The sequence below is a fragment of the Rhinichthys klamathensis genome, unplaced genomic scaffold (assembly GCF_029890125.1).
Source record: "Rhinichthys klamathensis goyatoka isolate OS25496 unplaced genomic scaffold, OSU_Roscu_1.1 h1tg000030l_1, whole genome shotgun sequence".
In the NCBI taxonomy this organism is placed as follows: Eukaryota; Metazoa; Chordata; class Actinopteri; order Cypriniformes; family Leuciscidae; genus Rhinichthys; species Rhinichthys klamathensis.
The window spans coordinates 662182-669238 of NW_026606580.1; positions in this window are offsets into that span (position 1 = coordinate 662182).

Below are 7057 nucleotides of genomic sequence, written 5' to 3' on the forward strand. Positions count from 1 at the left end.
GCCATTTCTAGGGTTTACAAAGTATGGTGTGAAAAGAGAAAAACATCCACTATGCGGCAGTCCTGTGGGCGAAAATGCCTTGTTGATGCTAGAGGTCAGAGGAGAATGGGCCGACTGATTCAAGCTGATAGAAGAGCAACTTTGACTGAAATAACCACTCGTTACAACCGAGGTATGCAGCAAAGCATTTGTGAAGCCACAACACGCACAACCTTGAGGCGGATGGGCTACAACAGCAGAAGACCCCACCGGGTACCACTCATCTCCACTACAAATAGGAAAAAGAGGCTACAATTTGAAAGAGCTCACCAAAATTGGACAGTTGAAGACTGGAAAAATGTTGCCTGGTCTGATGAGTCTTGATTTCTGTTGAGACATTCAGATGGTAGAGTCAGAATTTGGCGTAAACAGAATGAGAACATGGATCCATCATGCCTTGTTACCACTGTGCAGGCTGATGGTGGTGGTGTAATGGTGTGGGGGATGTTTTCTTGGCACACTTTAGGCCCCTTAGTGCCAATTGGGCATAGTTTAAATGCCACGGCCTACCTGAGCATTGTTTCTGACCTTGTCCATCCCTTTATGGCCACCATGTACCCATCCTCTGATGGCTACTTCCAGCAGGATAATGCACCATATATCACAAAGCTCGAATCATTTCAAATTGGTTTTTTGAACATGACAATGAGTTCACTGTACTAAAATGGCCTCCACAGTCACCAGATCTCAACCCAATAGAGCATCTTTGGGATGTGGTGGAACGGGAGCTTCCTGGATGTGCATCCCACAAATCTCCATCAACTGCAAGATGCTATCCTATCAATATGGACCAACATTTCTAAAGAATGCTTTCAGCACCTTGTTGAATCAATGCCACGTAGAATTAAGGCAGTTCTGAAGGCGAAAGGGGGTCAAACACAGTATTAGTATGGTGTTCCTAATAATCCTTTAGGTGAGTGTATATAATCTAGCTTCATGCATTATTTTTCATCATTGTGGGTAAATTTAATAAAACAAATGCAAAAAACAAAAACATTTAGACTACGCCCGGATCAGATTCAGAATGATGATCAAAACATAGATGATAGTATAGTAGATCCCAGTATAGTAGATCACTGAGCTTGCACAGTCCTGCACCTCTTCGTGGGTTCGACTTTTCATTCGGTAATGTAAGGGAGTTTTGATTTGCTGTTTAATGTTTGTAAATCCACTTCACCAGGTAATTACTCTTCGACAGCGATGCCACAGAAAAATACAGAGCTACCGCAAAGACGGAAGTTCAAACACAATATTTTAAAGATGACTGCACACTTGTTTAACTGGCACATAAGGTCTATTGCTGCGTCCCAATTCAAAGGCCGCATTAGAAAGCTGATTGCGTCATCGCAGCACAACGAAGATGTCCCAATTCAAATGCTCCTCCAAATGCAGCCTCCATATACGTCCTTCCTGTTAAATGAAGGATACAACAGACGGATCCTTCACGGCCTTGCCTACCCCATAATTCATTGCGCGCCAGTGATAACATTATTTTTTGAGAGAAATTGCCGAATTACACTCTCAAACATACAATTGTGGTCATAATTTTTGGCACCCCTGGTAAATATGATCAAAGATAGCTGTAAAAATAAATATGCATTGTTTATCTTTTTTATCCTTCATTAAAAAAATTCACAAATATTCTAACATTTCATTGAAGTAAAAGAATTGAGAGTGTAGAGGAACATTCCGTGTGGATTTTTTTTTAAATCTCACTTTGACTAGTACTAAGAGTAAAACATTTGTTTTTATACATTTACATTTATTCATTTAGCAATCGCTTTTCAAGGTGACTTAGAAATAATGAAAAATAGAAACACCACCCATTAATCATGAGGAGTCAATTTTAGCAGTGCCGCAATTCCACAAAAGTGCAGTGCAGTGCAAATGCTGTCATAACAAAAACGTCTCTGGTTACTTACGTAACCTATGTTCTCTGAATAGGGAACGAGACGCTGCGGAAAGCGCAGTGGGATATCCTCTGGATGTGCCGATTGCCTGAAGCCCTATAGAATCACGCCAATCCATTGGCTGATGGCGCTCGCGCAAAGCTGGCTCCGCCCCGACGCTCTTACGTCGTAGCATGATGTACGCGCGCGCGCCATCTTCTCCTCAGATTTCTCTGCCGAAAAGAAAAACTGTCGGCAGCGCGAGGAGCTTGGCAGCGAACGCAGCGTCTCGTTCCCTATTCAGAGAACATAGGTTACGTAAGTAACCAGAGACGTTCTCTTTCATAGGTTCACTCAACGCTGCGGAAAGCGCAGTGGGAACGAAATACCAAACTCGCCAAGCTAAGCGCTGCCATAACCGGTACCAGACCAAATAATAACAACCATGATAGGTTCAAGCAGATAGAACCTGGGAACCTGGAGTCATGTCAAGATCCAAATTATAGAACCTCACAAAGGTGTGCGGAGAGGACCAACCTGCCGCCACACAAATGTCTTCCAAGAGGGCCCCTCTAAAGAGAGCTTGAGAGGAAGCCACACTTCTGGTGGAATGCGCTCTGATGCTAAGAGGTGAAGGCAAACCACGCACCTCATAAGCCAGCGAAATAGCGTCCGTTACCCAGTGGGAAATCCTCTGCTTTGATGCTGCAAGCCCGCGGCGGCCAGCACCAAAACATACCAAGAGCTGGTTTGATTTCCTCCAACCGCTTGAGCGATCTACATACAACTTCAAAGAACGGACCGGGCAGAGCAAGTTAAGTTTCCTTTCTTCCTCAGAGGCAAAAGGAGGAGGGTGGAAAGCATTAAGGTTAACAACCTGAGAGCGGAACGCCGTGGAAAGAACCTTGGGTACATACCCCGACCTCGGCCTCAAGGTAACCCTAACCAGGCCAGGAGCGAAGTCCAAGCATGACTCACTAATAGAGAGAGCCTGCAAATCCCCTATCCGCTTCAGTGAAGATAAAGCTAACAAAAGAGCAACCTTAAGAGTCAGAATCCGCTCAGGAGCTGACTCCAAGGGCTCGAAGGGAGCCTCTGTCAAACCCTCCAGGACGACTGACAGGTCCCACGAGGGAACACTAGGGGGGCGAGCCGGTTTCAGGCGCCTAACCCCACGCATGAAGGCCGAAACTAACCTCAGCTTCCCCAAGGGAATCTCATCCGATTCTCTATGAGCAGCAATAGCTGCGACATACACTCTGAGAGTGGTAGCGGCCGCTCCGGAAGCAAACTTTTCCTGCAGGAATTCCAGCACTGAGCCTACTGGGCAGCTAACTGGGTTCCTATCATGTGCTAAGCACCGCGCTTTGAACACCCTCCACTTGGAGGAATATAGCCTCCTCGTCGAAGGGGCTCTAGCATTCGCAATAGTCTCCTGAACGTCGGTTGGGAGATCAAAGCTTAAAGCTAACGGCCTCTGATAGGCCAAACGTACAGCTTCCAAATGTCGGGGCGAGGATGCCATATCCTGCCCTGAAGCTGGGAAAGCAGGTCCTCCCTGACCGGTATCTCCCCGGGGGAGGATTCCAACAGAGGGATCAGCTCCGAAAACCATGGCTGGGACGGCCAGAATGGGGCTACCAGAAGGAGGCGGACTCCGCTCTCCCTCACTCTGGACAGAACCGCCTGGATCAGCTTGATGGGCGGGAAGGCATAGAGTTTCTGCATCGGCCAAGGGTGGGCGAACGCATCTATCCCCAATGGAGCTGGAGGGCTCAGAGAGAACCAAAGCGGGCATTGGGACGACTCCTGAGATGCAAAGAGGTCCACTTCCGCTTTTCCGAACACCTCCCAGATCAGGGCCACCGACTGGCGGTTCAACATCCATTCCCCAGACCTGAGCTTCTGCCTCGACAGAAAATCTGCTGCGAGGTTCAGAATCCCTGGGACATGAACTGCTCTCAGAGAGAGGAACTTGTCCTGGGACCACAGGAGAAGGTGACGCGCATGCCTGTCTAGGGTGCGCGATCGTGAACCCCCCTGTCTGTTTACATGGGACACTACTGCCATATTGTCCGTTCTGACAATGACATGGTGTCCTTCGAGGAAAGGGAGAAAGTGGCAAAGAGCCAGGAAGACAGCCCTCAGCTCCAAGCTGTTTATGTGCCACTAGAGGGTCTCGCCAGTCCAAACCCCACACGCTGGCCTGCCCTCGAAAACCGCTCCCCAGCCGGTCAGAGAGGCATCCGTCGTAACCATCTGGCGACGGAATACCGCACCCATACCGACTCCTTTCTGAAGGAAGAGGGGGTCCCGCCAGATTGACAGGGCGCGAAAGCAACTGCGCGACACCTTCAATAGGCGAAAGGCTGGCCCCGTGGGCCGAGCCCCTGAGAGCTTCATCCACCACAGAAAAGGTCTCATGTGGAGCAGCCCCAGAGGTAGCACAGGGGAGGCCGCGGCCATAAGGCCCAGAAGTCTGCGGCAGGTGCTCACGGAAACATGCTGGCCTAGTGCGAAACGGGACAGACATGTCACCAGACTGGAAATCCGTGCAGGAGCCAAACGGGCCTGCATAAGAACGGAGTCCATGCATACCCCCAAGAAAACCGTGTTCTGAGCTGGAGTAAGAACGCTCTTCTCCGTATTCAGCCTCAAACCGAGAGACTGAATATGACGGAGGACAATGTCCCTGTGGTGAGTCACCAACTCTCTGGAGTGGGCTAAAAGGAGCCAATCGTCCAGGTAGTTGAGTATATGGATGCCCTGGAGCCGCAGCGGGGCCAGAGCAGCATCCATACACTTTGAGAACGTCCTTGGCGCTAGAGCGAGGCCAAAGGGGAGGACCCTGTACTGGTACGCTTTCCCTCCAAAGGCGAACCTGAGGAACTTCCTGTGTCGCCGTACGACCTGGATGTGGAAATAAGCATCCTTGAGGTCTACCGTCACGAACCAGTCCCCCCGCCGGATATGAGATATGATGGCCTTCAGCGTCAACATTTTGAATTTTCCTTTGTAAAGAGAGAAATTCAACCGGCGAAGATCTAGTATCGGCCGCAGGCCGCCCCCCTTCTTCGGGACCAGGAAGTAACGGCTGTAGAAGCCCTGTTCGACTTCCCCCGAAGGAATCTCTTCTATCGCCCCCTTCAGCAAAAGGGATGAAATCTCCTGCTGTAGTACAGAAGCCTGAGCGGCGCTGTCGACTACAGTAGGAAAGACCCCGTTGAAGCAGGGGGGGTTGCGACAAAACTGAAGCGTGTAGCCGAGCCGAACTGTGCGAAGGATCCAAGGCGATACCCCTGGTAAACGCTCCCATTCTTGAACGAAATGTGATAGAGGCAGAGGAGTGTTGCAGTGCAAGGGACATACCTGAGGTAGGGTGTCGCGCTGGTTTCCATGGGGAGGCGCGGTTGACCGTGGAGGAGAGCGCTTGGCGTCCTGACACGTATTGGGGGGTACCACCACCTGGATAGAAGTAACTGGGTCCGCCTGCTCCAGAGGAAAAAGAACTGTGCCTCTGAGGAAGCGATTGGCGGGTGTAACGTGCACCGGGAGCGAGGGGAGAAAGCAAGATGCGTCTCCTTCCTCCTGCGCCGGACTGGGTGAAGAGAGTGAAACAGGACCTGCACTTCGAAACACGCTGGGTGGCGAAGGTGACAGGGTTGGATGAGGAGAGCCGGCTGGAGGAGGGCAGAAACGCTTGCGCGGTCTGTCCCAACCTCGTAGATCTGATGAGGCTCTCCTCCTCCTGCCCTGCGGGTCAGGAACGGCTCGAGGAGGCTGGAGCGGCCGAATTGTTGGACCGCTTCAGCTGAAGGCGCTTGTGAGGGCGCTGGCGAGGAAATGGACGACCTCGGGCTCCCCAGACAGTAGTTGGTGGGTGGCGAGCCGGGTCACTCCTGCTAGTAGGGAACTCAGCCCTATGAGCAGAGCGTTCTCGGGTTTGAGAAGGGGGAGGGTTGGAGTCACTGGGCCCTCTGACCCTCCTGGGCATAAACTGCCTGAACGCGGCCGACTGAGACTTAGCGGCGCGGAACTTGTCAACCACCGTGTTGACCGCCTCCCCGAAAAGACCTGAGTGGGAGATAGGGGCATCCAGGAGGAAACTCTTATCCTTGTCTCGGATCTCCGTGAGATTCAACCAGAGGTGGCGCTCTGCAGCAACCGAGCCCGCCATAGAGCGACCTACAGCCCGAGCAGTGTGCTTGGTGGCTCTTAGGGCCAGATCTGTGGCTTTGCGAAGCTCTTTGACAGCTTCGGGCGTCAGTCCCTCTCCTTCATCCATGTCCTTCAAGACGTCCGCTTGGTAGGCTTGAAGGATGGCCATGGTATGCAGGGCCATGCCTGCCTGACCAGCCGCCATGTAAGACTTCCCAATAAGGGAGGAAGTAGTCCTACAAGCCTTGGAAGGAAGAAGGGGACGCGCCTTCCAAGACGGTGCAGACGACGGGGCGAGGTGGTTAGCCAGCGTGTCCTCGACCGCTGGAATAGCGGAATAACCCTGCTCCACAAAACCAACAAGGTTGGTGAAGTCAGCGGCTGCCGCATTAGTTAGGCGTGCGGAGAATGGCTGCTTCCAGGATCTGGAGATCTCGTGATGCAGATCGCTGAAAAAGGGCAGCTTTCTTCGCTCTGGCCTAGAATTAGGGCCACGTAGGAACCTCTCGTCGAGTTTGGACGATTGAGACTCGCGGGGCTCATCAGGCCAGTCAATAGAGAGCTTCTCTGTAGCGCGCGACAGCACCTCAATAAGCTCAGTGTAGGCCGGAGTAGGCCGCGCGTCCTGGCCGCTAGGCGGGATAACGTCATCAGCCAAAGCAGGCCCGAAATCCTCGGAGTCGGAGGCTGCAGTGTAAATAACGTCATCCAGACCGAAAGAAACCGATTCGCGGGCTCCCGGGCTGGGACATAAATAATCATGCGCGAATTCAACCGCGCCGCGTGCGTGCTCGGGAGAGGGAGGGAGAGAAAGGGCGAGGCCCGTCTGCTCATACTCAATATCCTCGAGCTCAACATCCGAACCCCAGGCCGCGGATCCACGAGAGGCCTCAGCAGTCTCGGGAGCGCGACGGGGGGAAACGAATGTCTCCTTCTCAAAAACCGCGAGTCTAGAGCGGAGGGTTTTGAGA